Genomic DNA, 14513 nt, shown 5'->3' on the forward strand with positions numbered 1-14513 from the left:
TGGCTAAGAAGTAACTTTAGATTAAATATACAATACAGGATTGTAATAAAGTCCCTAAAAATCACAACCTGTCACATAAGGATTTTATATTAAGTAAACCCCCGTTCCCAGGGTTGCTACAGGTGGCTACATGAAATAAGTTTGTTTTTACAAAGACATTGATTCAAACTAAAAACACACCACTTTCTCTAAACGTAAAACAGCTTATTAGGGTGTTGCCCAGTAACATGGGATCTGATGACTTGGGTTTGATACTTTTCACTGAAGTAAATATGTAAAAAAAAAAGCTGTGTACTGCTATAGCACCATATAGCACTAGGATGTGTTCTTGGTTTTGTCTCAGTGTTCCCCTTTGGTGGTGCCTGACCCATCGCATGATAATGACTAGTGTGAATAGTACAAATCAATACATTTGTTTTACTTTTATTAAAATGCACCAACAAGCGCCAAATTCAACAAAACTCTTTCATAGATTCGGTTGTACAGGCGAACAGTGGGAGTCGATTCAGAGTGGGAGCCGATTCTTCTGATACAGAATCGAGTCAATTGATTCAGCTGACCTAATTGGTTTGGAAGTCATGGCGCTTGGTTTGACTGAGTGAACGTCTCAGTAAGTGTTTTACTTTATTTACACAACGCAAAGCAGCGAACGATAAAAGAAAGGTAAACGTTGTGTATACAAACACAAAATAAAACAAATGTAACCGTGTTAACACGGTTAAAGTGAGCAAAGCGAGTAACGCATGCTGGTATAGCTCGCTGTATGGACGTTCCTTCAGTGTACGACACGTTAAAGACCAAAACAAGTTTGTCATCCACCAGAAGATGAAGAATAAACACCATAATTATCAAAACATCTCAATCAAACTCCAGTTTGTTCACCAGTTTATCACCAAATACACCCGGGAAGCCCAACCAGCCAAAGCACCATGACCATGAGTGTTTGTTTGCTTGTAAACACTTATAATATATATATTAATATCATAATATCATAATATAATATTATGATAATCACTTCCTAACGTGTGATTTGTTTTTATAACCCAAAAGTAATAATAGATAATAATAATAATAAACCTACACCTGCACACATTATGTAGGGGTGCTGACAGTTATAAACTAAATATGACCACATTGATTGCTGTGAGTTTAAATACAAAACCAGTTCCAGTAAAGTTGGGACACTGGATAAAACCCAAATACAAGCAGAAACCAGTGATGTGTTATATGTCTTTTACAGATATTTTAGTGTCTTTTAGTGTTATTTTTATATATAGACACACATAAATCTTAATTTGAAGCCAGGAAGACATTCCAAACTGTTGTGACAGGTGTCAGTGCTTTGGGGAACCTGCACATCTGTAAAGGCACATTTACATTTATATAGTATGGAATAACATATGCTGTTATCTATACAACTGTTTTATTTACTTCCCTGCTTGTTTCTAAAGACAATGTCAAGCCTTACATTATAACAGCAATATAAAATCCTACGTCCCAACTTTGGTGGAATTGGGTTTGTAATTATGTACATCCATGCATTTATTACACACTGTTTTAAGAATAATAGAAATTATATAAGTGTTTCATTGTGCTTTGATGAGCAGTGTTTACAAATGTGTGTGGAATGTGTATTTGATTAAACCTGCTTGAACTGTTTTGTATAAACCGTATAGCTTTTCAGTGGTGGTGTTCTCGTTTTGATCCGTTTGATGGATGATGTGAGCGTTGTGGCTGTTCTACTGGCTACTTTGCAGCTTTTGGTCAGCTGTCAGAATGTGTTGGGGTGTGTTTACTGAAAACATGACAGTGTTGACTTGTGTATTTATGAATTATAAAGTTACATCCTATTCTTAAACTGTTGATTAATTTGGAATATGTGGGACTTAGACAAATGAAAACTGATGTGTTTAACTGTATCTATGAAACTTCTTTGTGTTTGTTTGAGAGCATGATCAGAAATGGCTTTCCTGAATCATCAGTGTGTGTTTGTGTGCGTTTGGCTGTGATACAAATGGCACAACCTCACACTTTTGAAAATGCTTACTATACACAAACGTATTGGCCAACGAGCCTGTACCTTGTGATTTATTGAAAACGCATAATAATTTTATTTTGTGCTTATACTTTACCTAGTGTGAACCTCATCATCAGCAATAACAGTATAAGAAGTGATTTGGAAATATAAGGGTGTAACCGTGAGAGTAAAGTGTTGTACCTTCATTCAGAGAGCCATAATTCTAGAGAATATCATTTAGGTTTATAGGATGAAGGATTTTTGGCACACAGCAACAGTGGAACAGTGTTAGGAAATGAACATTTCTGTACCTGCTAATGTTTACTGTATTTTGCTCAGGTTGTTACGTTTAATAGCATTTTATATTCTTTATATTGTTCATTTATTTAATCAGAATATTACATAGATTGTACAGATGGGACACAACGATTCAGCACCAGTAAACACATTTTGTACCCTTGATGAATAAACACATTTTGTAGCTGTTCAACCCGACTGAAGTGAGCCGTGACACTTACTGACAGTCTCACAGCTTTAGCAAGTCATTCATTCACTTCTCAACAGGCATTACAGATTAAAAAGGCCATTACTCTTTTACACCTCTCATCCAACCCAGCAGATGGGTGATATTTACAAATCTGTAGCGCGTTCTGTTGGCGTAGATCGTTCTTCATGATTTTATCTGGTTCCAGATTTGTTTTAGCTTGTGACGCCACGCAGTGATTAACTCTCACCGCCTCTTTTGATCTGTGGAGAAAATGTCAGTTAATTACACTCTTTAGAAATTTGCCAGAAGCTGAGATGATGAGTAAATATTGAACTTCTGATGAAGCAAACAGACACGCTTACTCACGCTCGAATCACAGCCTGTGTTTTTTAAAAACCTGCGACCTGTCCAGCATGAATATAACTGCCAAAGGGTGTAGTGGCTGGGTACAGTCGGCATAGTTAGTGCACCAACAATAATGTTACAGCTTTGATACAGTATTATATGTGTTGAGATGCAGCTTCTGACCTGCACATACTCTCAGGCCTGTAACAGAGAAGAAGTGTTGTGACAGTTATTTAACAGTCATGAAAATATTGCAATTACCTAGTTAACTGTTTCGTCTTGATTTCATGCTCTTATATGTATTATAATTAAACCTGTCACAGGTATTTTTTTTTAACATTTCACATTTATTTATCTGTTTGTAGTTGTCTGAAATAACTGCAGTTTATCATCAGGTTCCACAAGCCTACATGATCATGCAGTAGTAGGGTGACCGTACGTCCTCCTTTTTGGACATAAAAAATCCGTCCGGTTAGGATTTCACCAAAAATGTCCAGGATTCGCACTTCTCTTAAAAATGCCCAAGCGCAAATGAAAATTCACAGACGATTTACAGAAAAGATCCAAGTTTTTGTCTCGGTCTGGATACTCGGGAAGCAGAATGCGTGACCTGCAAAGCTGACACGTGTCGGTGTTAAATAAAGATGCCAGTTCAGCAAAACACAAAACTGCAGCTAAAGGAGAGAGAGTTTGTCATGTATACAGAAGATGTTGTTACTGCTGCAGAGGGAGTTTTTGCATTTCACACCATGAAGCATCACAACAGCTACAGATCAATGAATCTTACTCTGAAACTGTAAACATTTCCATATCCATAGCTCTACTGATGAACTATTTTAATGTGCTGTTATTATTGTTTAGGGCCAAACGCTAAATCGAAAGTAATAAAGATGATCTGACCATAAAGGCATTTGTTAGTTGTCTTGTTAAAAAGTAGCTGTTTATTTATTAAAGTTCAGTAACATAGTTGGATGGTTATTCATGCATTTGTCAAATATTTAAAACCCTTCTTTATACACATTACATGAGATTAGTTTGTCAATCCCCCCTCAAACCAAACTTTCAACCCAGTGCTGGTGTCCGTCTGCCATCCTGCGAAGTGTTCTCTTTTTTGAAAACCAAAATATGGTCACCCTATGCAGTAATTTATATTCCCATTATTATTATTCACAAATCATTGTTCATATTTCAGTTGGTAAGTTTGTATTTCCCCCCCTAAAACTGCAGCCGTTTGCTGAATAACTTTTGTTGCGTGATCTTTGTCTATTTTAGTTTTGTGTATTTAAGTTGTTCATGTTGATTGTTGACTGCTTTATTCAATACTGTGTTTACTTAATACTCAACAGTGTAAACTAACATATATAATACAGAAAAATAAGAGTGGGCAAACATTCAAATCAGTGACTTTGTTGACCTGTGGCGTGGGTCATTTTTAAGCACAGAATCTGCACAGCGCAGCGTTAAGACACCCGGATGATGAAACGGTGTAATTATTCATGCAGGGCAGGGTGTGTTGAAAGCGTGTGTGCTATGATGATAAAAGAGAGCCTGTGCTGTTATAGAAGGGAGCTGTTATTAATGTACTTCACAACAACGTGTTAGCGCTGGCGGTATGTCAGCAGCGCTCGTCTGTTTCCTCGGTGCTGGGCTTGTAATTTTATTTTCAGTTTGATGTACTGATATGACGTTGTGTTTTAATTCCACGTCTCTCAGAGTGGAAAATTTGCATCCCTGATGGATTGCTTAATTTCTTGTCGCTCTAAGGAAGGGTGTTTGTTTTATTTGGCAACGCCGGGTGTCCTTTCTTTGCTCAGGACTTCATTTTCATAATCACACCTGTGGAGTAAAGTCTTTCGCTCCATTAGGGGTCACTGTTGTTTCGTCTGGGTTTGTGTCTGCTTCTACCCAGGCAGCGTTGCTATGACAAAGCCCTTTTCTTTGGCTTTTCACATCAGCCGTGCAGCATTATCTGTGAAGATGAGGGCTCCTCCAGACCTCATCTCTCCCCCGAGTTTGCTTTAACCCGAACCTTATGAAATGGTAACACGGCGATCCATACGCTCCCTGGCTGCACCATGTACTCATAAAAAACAGAGGCGCTCGCTGATAGACTTTGATGACGATGACATCAATCGAGCCCTCTTGACATGCTGCCAGAATATGAACAAAGCTTCAGTCAACATGGCCTTTCTCAGGCTAATCTGGGTGTAACTTTGATGAATGGCTTTGATCGCCGGCTCCAGTCCATTACCGGGCTGAGGCGAGAGGTTAATTTATTCATTATTACGGGTCAGGGTTTTTTTTTCCCTCGTCTACCTCCATCTTTGCTCCCGGCCCCAGAATTATTAGCAGAACTATTTATGCAGACGTCTGGTGATCGATATATATTATGTACGGACAAGTTTATGAGTGAGAGTTAATAAATAAACTGTAGAACAGTGGAATAGATGCACCGTTTAGGAAAAATGGTAAACAGAATACTCTAATGCAGACATGCAGGCTTTCTCAAGCCTTTTTTAGCATTTCCCCCATACTCCACCAATCTATTAATGTCCTAGTACAGTTCCTTTGCATATTGCACCAGCATCTGCACTGGTCAAGGAGAGCTGCAGACTAGCTTCCAATACATGACATCAGGCAGTGGTGGATTCTTAGTGAGCAGCATAATGCTGACATGTGGAATGTAGATCCTCCTCTTCTAGTGTAGGTCCCTCGACCAGCAATGCAGACAAACCCCATCCACCTTCCAGTTAGAATTTCTGCCCCTCCTTGCTCGATACAAGACTTCTCAACAATGCTGCTCAACATTCCGTGATCGCTGTTGTCTGAACCTCTTCCTCATGACATGCTATACATTTTTATTAGGAGACCCTCTGTGTCTATGAAAACGTTCTCTTGTAGAATGTACAAACTGAAACCTGGCTTTATCTTCCCTAAATAAACTTATTTGGGCCCAGAGAACGTGGTGCATTTCTGCATAGAAATGATTTATTGCTTCTTTATTGTGCAATAGAGTTTTAGTGCTGTTCCTGATTCAGCTGCAAACTGTGTTAGGTGCCAACGGTTTTCCGAAGTATTACAGAGTTTGTGCGGCTATATTAGTCACACTTGTTTCTCAACACATTCAACACTGGTTACCTGCTTTGCCTACACACACTGATATATTTTCACAATATTATGTACGGTAATGTTGAGCCTACCTAACCTTAATACCTTCACCTGCTTTTTGTGGACATTAGCTTCAAAACACTCTAACTTGAGTATTTCATATACATATTTGCAACCACTTTATCCTGGTCTGGGTTGTGGTGAGTCCTGTTTTACTGGAGTCGCTGGACCTCGGAGAGGATGCCAATCCGTCACGGTGCCATGAGAGTCAGTGATGTGTTTCATATTTTAATGGTGAGTATAATATAAGCTTGTTCGTTAATAATTTACTGATTGATCATGGACTAATGACGGTCATTTATCAGTTGAAACAGTTATGGAAATTTGCATGTGCAGTAGTAATTATTGACCGTCACATTACAGGTTAGCACATGAATAATTAGTCAGGAGTTTGAGGGGTCAGTCAGGGGTTTCTGGACATTCCCGTACAAATAAACTCTAAAAACTAAATGTTTTTTTATAATGATTTATTAGTGAAGTTGCCTACAAGGACGACACAAGCATTAAGGAATTGCATCTTCTTAAAAACACCCAAGCATACCTAATAGTATTAATTATGCCGCCTTCATGCTATGCATTTGTTTAATTCATTAACTCGAACACCTCCGCTGACCATGCGTACGTATCCTCGGGGTGAAACCAAAATACTGGATAATACCAAGCTCCCTTTCTTCTCCTCACTTCTTTTTCCATTACAATTCACCTCGACTAATCTGTGTCCCCAGCTCATTGGCGAGGAGGTTTCAGAATAAATTGAGTGTGAAGATTGAAAGGAATTATTGTGTACTTGACTACGAGCGCGGCGCTTTCTGATACCGAGAGAACGGCTCGGCGAGAAGGACACGGCTCGCACCATGATTTGTACATTAAAGGTTGACTTAGCAGAGTCAATAATTGCTCTCTACTCCAGAGACTTCTCTGTCTCCGAGCAATCAACTGTCTTTGTTCGATAGAAAATAGAAAAAAACACAGAAGACAATTTCCAAAACAAATAGTCTCCCCAGGGCCCTATTCTTGACCACCATCAAATTTCATAGACTGTCAGGCTTGAGCTGAAGTGTGATGCTCTGTTCTCCTATTCACGGGTCTTAGTGACGACAGAGCCGTCAGATCGACCGGAAAACAGACTTGAAGCGACTTGAGCAAGTTATAGCCGTGTGTCAGTGTAATAGATTTAGAAAACCTAGCTGAGCAATTTATTATGAATTATTATAGACTTCTGGGGGTCACGTCAGCGACTGGACAGTAATGTAACAATCAGCAGTTACATTCCTTAACGTTTACAGCAGTAATGGGCGTTTATTTAACCACACAAATATCTGAGCCTAGTCTAGGACAGTGGTAGCTCAGTGCTTAAGGTACTGGACTAGTAACCAGAAGACTCCAAGTTTAAGAAGCCCCAACACAACCTGTTGGACCCCTGAGCAAGGCCTTTAACATTCAATTGCTGGAATTGGATTCAGTTATAATGCCGCAAGCATAAATGTAAATGATCAAAACTTAGCTGCAACTTTTACATACGTGTTCATTAGTTCGTATCCCACTACAGCTGGGATCCAGGGTTCAAATCCCAGCAGTGTGACGGGCTGGTCGGGTGTTTACATACAGGGAGGGGGTACGGCGACCAGTCCTCTATGTGTTAATGGGAGGGGGAAACCAGACCCACCGTGACCCTGACCAGGATAAAGCTATGGTAAAGCATGAAAATGAAATAGAAGTAATCGCTAGTTCAGTCTTTCATTTATATTCATGAAGCGCTTGTTTCTAAATACGATGGTGCAGTAAGTCAAACTTATTTGTTAGCTGCGAGGCGCGAGTAAAGACTTTGTAAAGAATTCTGATGAGATTTTAATAGCTGCTCGCACTGAGCAACAAATTAAATCTTCATACTTCGGTCTTTTTTCTCTTGCTTATTTGTACAGTGTTTAAAAACGGTTTTCCAATTAACAAGTCCATTTCTATTTTAATACTTCACTCATGTTTTAGAGTGTTTGCATACTGGCACATAACTGGCTTGTGTTTTAAAAACAGGATGAAATTTGACTCAGACGGGATTCAAACTTTTGTAAGACTTTCCACACTGTACAGTACCTCATTTATGTCAGCACTTAAACTCACCGTGTGAAAGGTGTGAAATGAATCTCGTAATTAAATCCATTAGCCTCGAGTTTTTGTTTACTGGTAATGAAATCACGTTCACGTTGTTTTGTACCAAATAACAAAAGCGCCGCCATCGAGTTAAAAATCACAGAGATTCAGCTGCACACTTTGATTTTAAATTGCAGCTTGTATAAAAATATTTTATGTTGTGTAGCTATATTTCATGTATTTACTAATTCTAGGTTAAAACTCAGTCCTGTTACTCATCTACAATCATCTAACATTTAGAAACTCTGTAAAAGTAAAGCAAAGGTGCCTGAGATTAAACAAAACACATTCTGAGTAGTTAAGTGTGTGTGTTACTAGATTCAGTGTTGAACAAAGATGAAATGAAGTTTAATTTTAATTTAGGCAAATGACCTAAATTAAGAACAACATTCTATGACAACAGCATCATCAAGGTTTAGCCGACAGTGCAGGAAGAACGTCACAAAATCAGCACTTAGGATTGATTTATTAAACAGGATTGATTTATTAAACAGGATTGATTCATTAAACAGGATTGATTCATTAAACAGGATTGATTTATTAATAAATACATCAGCGTCACAGAGGGAAAAAAATCCCAAAACAGTGCCGTTTTCTTATCTATCTTTAATTCTTTTAGCATCTATCACATCTCTGTGTTTAATATCAAACAAAACGTGTTTCCCTGGGACGAGTCTGCTGACAAAAAAAATCGTGCCATTGTTCGCGTGAAAGATTAGACTTCACGGGGGAAAAATGATAAGAGATTTTATAATCAAACGTGTCAGAACTAAACAGGAAATTAGACAGCTGGGCTTTTCAGATCTTTATCTTTGTTTTTCCAAAAAATAATAGACCATCACTTGATGGGAGGAGGGGGCATCGAGCTCAACAGAGATCTTCAGTGACGTGCTTCATATACTCGGCTGTTTTACTGATTTTAATTGTCTGCATTTGCAATTGAGTGATTAGTAATGATGTCAATGAACTTCTCTTCATGTTCTTTCTACTAGAATTCTTTGTGGCTGTATATCATGGTGTTTAAATCATATTTAGCACACTGTTAGGGATGCAGAATCAAGACGTGTGTATTGTAGCCTGTCATATGGACTCGGTTGCATTTTTATCAGACAGAAATGTAAACACGGATGGTAGATCATGTCTCTCCGTGTCCCTGCTCATATACGGCGTCTTAATTGCCCAATATTGATCTGAGCAATACGTTATGTAAATGTGACATTCTCGGCTGAAGCCTTATTGTTCGGTTCCTCGCAGAGATCCTCCGTCCCGGCGCGGTGGTTCAACACAAGGGCGCCCGCTGCACTTTTTCATTAGCTTCCTTTATTATGCACCGGGCCGCCGCTCTCAACTCGCTTATTCTGTGCGTAATGAAATCACAAGACCTCTGGTGATTAGTTTCCTCACAGCCTTGGGGAAGAAGCAAAACAGGAAATACATTAATCTATATGCGTAAACACTGATGAAGTAGCTCTCGCTACAACTAGCAAACTGCATTTCACACCGAGGTAATCTGAGCCCTAATCACCGAGGGCTGGGAAAAAATGCTTCGAATTTAGAACCACTGCGGGGTGCCTGCCAAGCTCCATCATGCGAAAAGCATATCTAAGAAACTTTAGCATGCTTCAGTATACAGCTCTGTATCATAATGCATTATAATAACACATATAAACATACACTGATGGGTCTAAACATTAGAACCACCCGCCTAATCTGCTTTAAACAGCTCTGACCCAATGAGACATGGACTTGACTGCCTGTCCACATAACATTGGAAAAAACAGGTTCTTCAAACCAGTCCGACCTTCTTCTGTTGCTCTGATGTCCAGTTCTGATGCCTGCTTGGCCATTGTAGGTGCTTCCAACGGTGGACAGGAGCATGGGCATTTTGACTGGCCTGCGCCAATGCAGCCCCAAACACAGAAGGGTTCGAATCATCTGTAATTTAAACCACAGTAGCTCGTCTGTCAGTTCTCAGAGCTTTCTAATGTCAGTACAGTTTGGTAAAACTGTAGATGTAGTTGCAATCAAAATGATTTAACCCCCAACACAACTTCCATAGCAAGCGGCTTCTCTGAATTTAACACAAAATGCCACTTTTAATGACCGATGTGGTCTCAGAATTATTAAAACCCTTTATGACGAGCGTCTTTAGTACCTAGTAGTGACCCTAGTTGCCAGACACCGGCTTCTGCCAGCATTCCTCATGGGTAATGTCCTCCAGTTCACTAATATTATTGGGTGTGCGTGCGACACCAGCCTTCCCATCAACATTTTTCTGTGATGGCCACTCCAGAATCTTCCAGGACTTCTTCTGAAACCAAGCCTTGGTGGACTTTGAGGTGTGCTTGGGATCATTATCCTTGCTTCAGCTTCCTCACTGAAGACATTATGTTTTCTCCTGATACTTAATTGAATCCATCTTGCCTTCCGTACGCTGCAGGTTTCCACTGCCAGAGGAAGCGAAGCAGCCCCGGCATCACTGAGTCACCGCCATGCTTTACTGTAGGCGGGGTGTTCTTTTCCGAGTATGCTTCAGTCTTCCTCCTCCAGATGTACCGCTGATCCGTAGGCTCGAAAGTTCTGTTTATGGTTTATATGGTGTTTATATAGGTTCGAATGAATTGAAGCTGACTTTTCTTGTGCTTCTAGATCATGGCATGGAGGCATGGAGACCTTCAGCGTTTAGGATGTGCTTTACTGGGCGCTACGATGTTTCACCACTGGTCTGAAAGTAAAAGTACATTAAATCCCTGCGCGTAAATCCTTACCCAAGAAAATACAAGAACAGTACTAACATGTCTTGCGGCCATAAAAATGAAAATGAAATACGTCCATGTTTCTGTCACACTCCTGTTTGATTTTTTAACATAGAAATCACATTGAAATTAAAATCAATAAGTGGCCGCACAGCAAATGAAAAGCTGTCGATCATGTACAGAATCAAGATGCCTGAAGCTTCTGCCACTAAGGAAATTTTCAGTGACATTTATTATGGCGCACGCTCCAACATGTTTATGTTTCTAATATGTGTACGTGTGTTATTATTATTAGAGTGAAATGTTATAATGAAAACCACCGAGCGACGGAAAATTTTATCAAAGGCTCATACCAGGTTTTTCCATCTTCAAATTACTGGCTTTAGCTCACGTCGGGACCGATAATGTCCGTTCTCATTGTGGGGAGATAACGTCATTTCATGCCTAATCAGCTAATGGAGTCCAAATGGATTTTTACCTAAATAGGAAAAATAATCTCTCGTTCTCTCTGTCATACAAACACAGGCTGAAAAATCACTCGCATTAACGTGACGCCGGTACAGACGAGGGTGGATAATAAACAGACATGTGATTTACGGCCACCTTACATTCAACACATTTAACTTTTCTGAGAAATGAACCCGGCCGGAGAGAGATGAAGAGTTCTGAGTGTGCGCTCACCTTAAAATCTCTTTAACACGGTGTGTACACTGCGTTCTTTTCATCTGTCCGTCTTCTAAGCTGTTTTCGGGCATAATGACAAATCGACACTATGGTCAAAAGTATTTGGACACCTGACCATGAGCTTCTGGGACATCCTATTACAAAAACAAATTGTGTTGAAATAGAGTGACCTGTGTGTGATCTTTTCATCCTCTCTAGTGATACGGCTTCTCACAAGACTTTAAGGTATGTCTGTGGGAATTTGTGCCCATTCAGTTAGAAGAGAGTTTGTACGGCTGGGCACTGATGTTGGTCAATAAAGTCTCTGTGCAGGACACTGGAGTTTCTATAAGCTTGTCTTTATAGAGCTTACAGGGGCACAGTCATGCTGGAACAGGAAAGGGCCTTCCCTAAACGTTGGCTGCAGAGTTAGAGCATATGGGACAGTGGTAGCCTAGTTGGTAGCGCCGTCCCCATACTTTTGTCCTTACAGAGTATTTATCAGACGTGTTTCACAGCAGCTTGTTTGAGATGAACAGGATTAGGTAGCGTCCTGTCCCAGCCACAGCTGACCGCTCTTTTAATGTTGATTAATTACTCCTGCTTTAGAATCAGGGTTTAAGGTCCAGCACCATGTGGACGCAGGATTTCAGGCCATGACGTCCTCACAAACACATTTACTCACTCACTTATTCACATCTGGTAAGTGAAATCCAGTGTAGAGCAGCCACTCCAGCTGCTGAAAGGGAACACACGTGAACATAGTGACTGTGGTGGAAAATGATTAATGAAATAACTCAGAGAGACTGGATTATGAGTAGAAAAGAGTTTTATTCTTGTCTGTAGAGAAGGATCGCACTGATAAGTCTCACATGGAAGCTCGGAGAATGTGATAAGAAAGAAGGAAAATAATCACTCTTATATACTCCTGTCTTTGTCCTTTGTCCACCGTTAACAGAGATTTCTTAGCTAAAACATAGGAACTGGTCTAGACCAGCTAGAACTGGGTTTTGGACATCATACAATGCAATTGACGCACTTCGTACAGATCCAGCATCAGTCTATTGTAACAGTATTTTTGGAATACTGGAATATGACTGGGGCGGCACGGTGGCTCGGTGGGTAGCACTGTCGCCTCACAGCAAGAAGGTCCTGGGTTCGATCCCCAGGCGGGGCGGTCCGGGTCCTTTCTGTGTGGAGTTTGCATGTTCTCCGCGTGTCTGCGTGGGTTTCCTCCGGGACCTCCGGTTTCATCCCACAGTCCAAAAACATGCAGTCAGGTTAATTGGAGACACTGAATTGCCCCTATAGGTGTGTGTGTATGTGTGTCTGCCCTGCGATGGACTGGCACCCTGTCCAGGGTGTTACTGTGTGCCTTGTGCCCATTGAAAAGCTGGGATAGGCTCCAGCACCCCCCGCGACCCTAATTGGATAAGCGGTTAAGAAAGTGAGTGAGTAAGTGAGTGGAATATGATCACTGGCAATCATGCATGTAGTAACTGAATATGTATTAATACTTCTAGTGTAAATTAACATTCTTCTCCCTTATGACCCAATGGTGGCGTTAGAAAGGGCGCTGTGGTGGTGTGAGTCCCGCTTCAGGGTCCCTGGGATATCAGAGTTTGGCATTCTCTTCCACTGTTAGTGTGGATTTAGTGAGACACAGTAATCCCTCGGCATTCAACACACAGGCTAGTGGTTCTGTAAAAAGTTCTCCTTTAAATGTGTTGGCTGTTATATGACCGTGCAAGCCTATTACTTAGTTTAATCTCAGCACGGCTTTAAGGTTTTTTATTTTGAAATGAAAAAACGATGAACATAAACGACGTGAGCTGTTTTTTACAGACGGACTGACGGGCGGGGATCTCACGTTAGTTAATACAGTATAACACCATCAGAGCTGCACGTGCACTCACATTTTCCACGTGAGCAGGAATATGAAACGGAGTTAATGAACGAAATAAAAGTCATTTTTGGCATCCAATTGTCGGTGATGAAGCTGCACCCCTCAGATAGCACTAATCATGCCCTTTAGGTGAAGATAACTCTTCCTGAACTTTCCCGCAGTCTGCAGTTTCCCTCATTTGAATTGTAAATAGACGATCTCCGCTGCTCTGGGCGGCTCAAGTTTGAAACGCTCTGTGATATCTGCGTTTTGGACTGCCTGGTTCAAAACAGCTCAGAACAAGAGCATTTAGACTTTGTTTAATGTTGTTTTATGTATAATTTATGGCCAAAAGAATGTGGACGCCTGAGGAATCCAAAAGGTTTTCCCTTATTGCTATGAGAACCTTTACTTATGTGCAGAGCTCTTATAATTTCAACAGAAAATATGCTTTATTTCACCAAACAAATCACAGATTTAACAGGTTTTTAAAGAAAAGATGAAATGAAATAAATGAAATAAATAAATGAAACCTACAATACACAGTACAGCTACCTTAACAGTTGACTGTAAACCTAGAACATTCAGCGACCTGAGTCGTGTTTTTAGCTGCTTTACACTTCGACATCTTGGACATTTTGAGTAAGCGATTGCTAACTGAATTGCCGTAGGATTGGTAGGACGCCTACCTAACTACTAACTTGAGGCACTTGAACGGTATGTAAATGAAAAACATTAAATCACTAAACTTAAACCTTAAATGTGATTTTCATGGTCGTAAATTAGGTAGGGCCTTAGGTATGTGGTTAACCTTCACTAATCTGAGTATGTCTGCTTGTCCTTTTATCTGTCTGTTCATTAATCCATCTGCGTATCTGTCCAAATCGTTTATGAACGTTTGTTTTGTTTATAGTTTTTGCAGGAATTTTTTGGCTTTTTTTGGATAAAAGGTAAATGACTGCATTTGGTGCATTGCTTTAAACGAAGGCTGCATCCCGGACACTCACCGTAGATAAGTGAAAGATTCGCCGATTTATCTAAATG

The 14513-nt window shown here is 40.2% G+C and overlaps 1 long non-coding RNA gene across 1 annotated transcript in view; it reads left to right on the top strand.

Moving 5' to 3' along the window:
• The first annotated feature begins 566 nt into the window (after positions 1-566).
• LOC134304191 (uncharacterized) overlaps positions 567-14513 on the top strand; it is a 68587-nt gene continuing 54640 nt past the window's right edge. Inside the window, exon 1 of the long non-coding RNA XR_010007777.1 lies at positions 567-610. This is a non-coding gene — a long non-coding RNA (uncharacterized LOC134304191). The remainder of the gene's footprint in view (positions 611-14513) is intronic.

Source organism: Trichomycterus rosablanca, chromosome 27 (assembly GCF_030014385.1).
Source record: "Trichomycterus rosablanca isolate fTriRos1 chromosome 27, fTriRos1.hap1, whole genome shotgun sequence".
Classification (NCBI taxonomy): domain Eukaryota; kingdom Metazoa; phylum Chordata; class Actinopteri; order Siluriformes; family Trichomycteridae; genus Trichomycterus; species Trichomycterus rosablanca.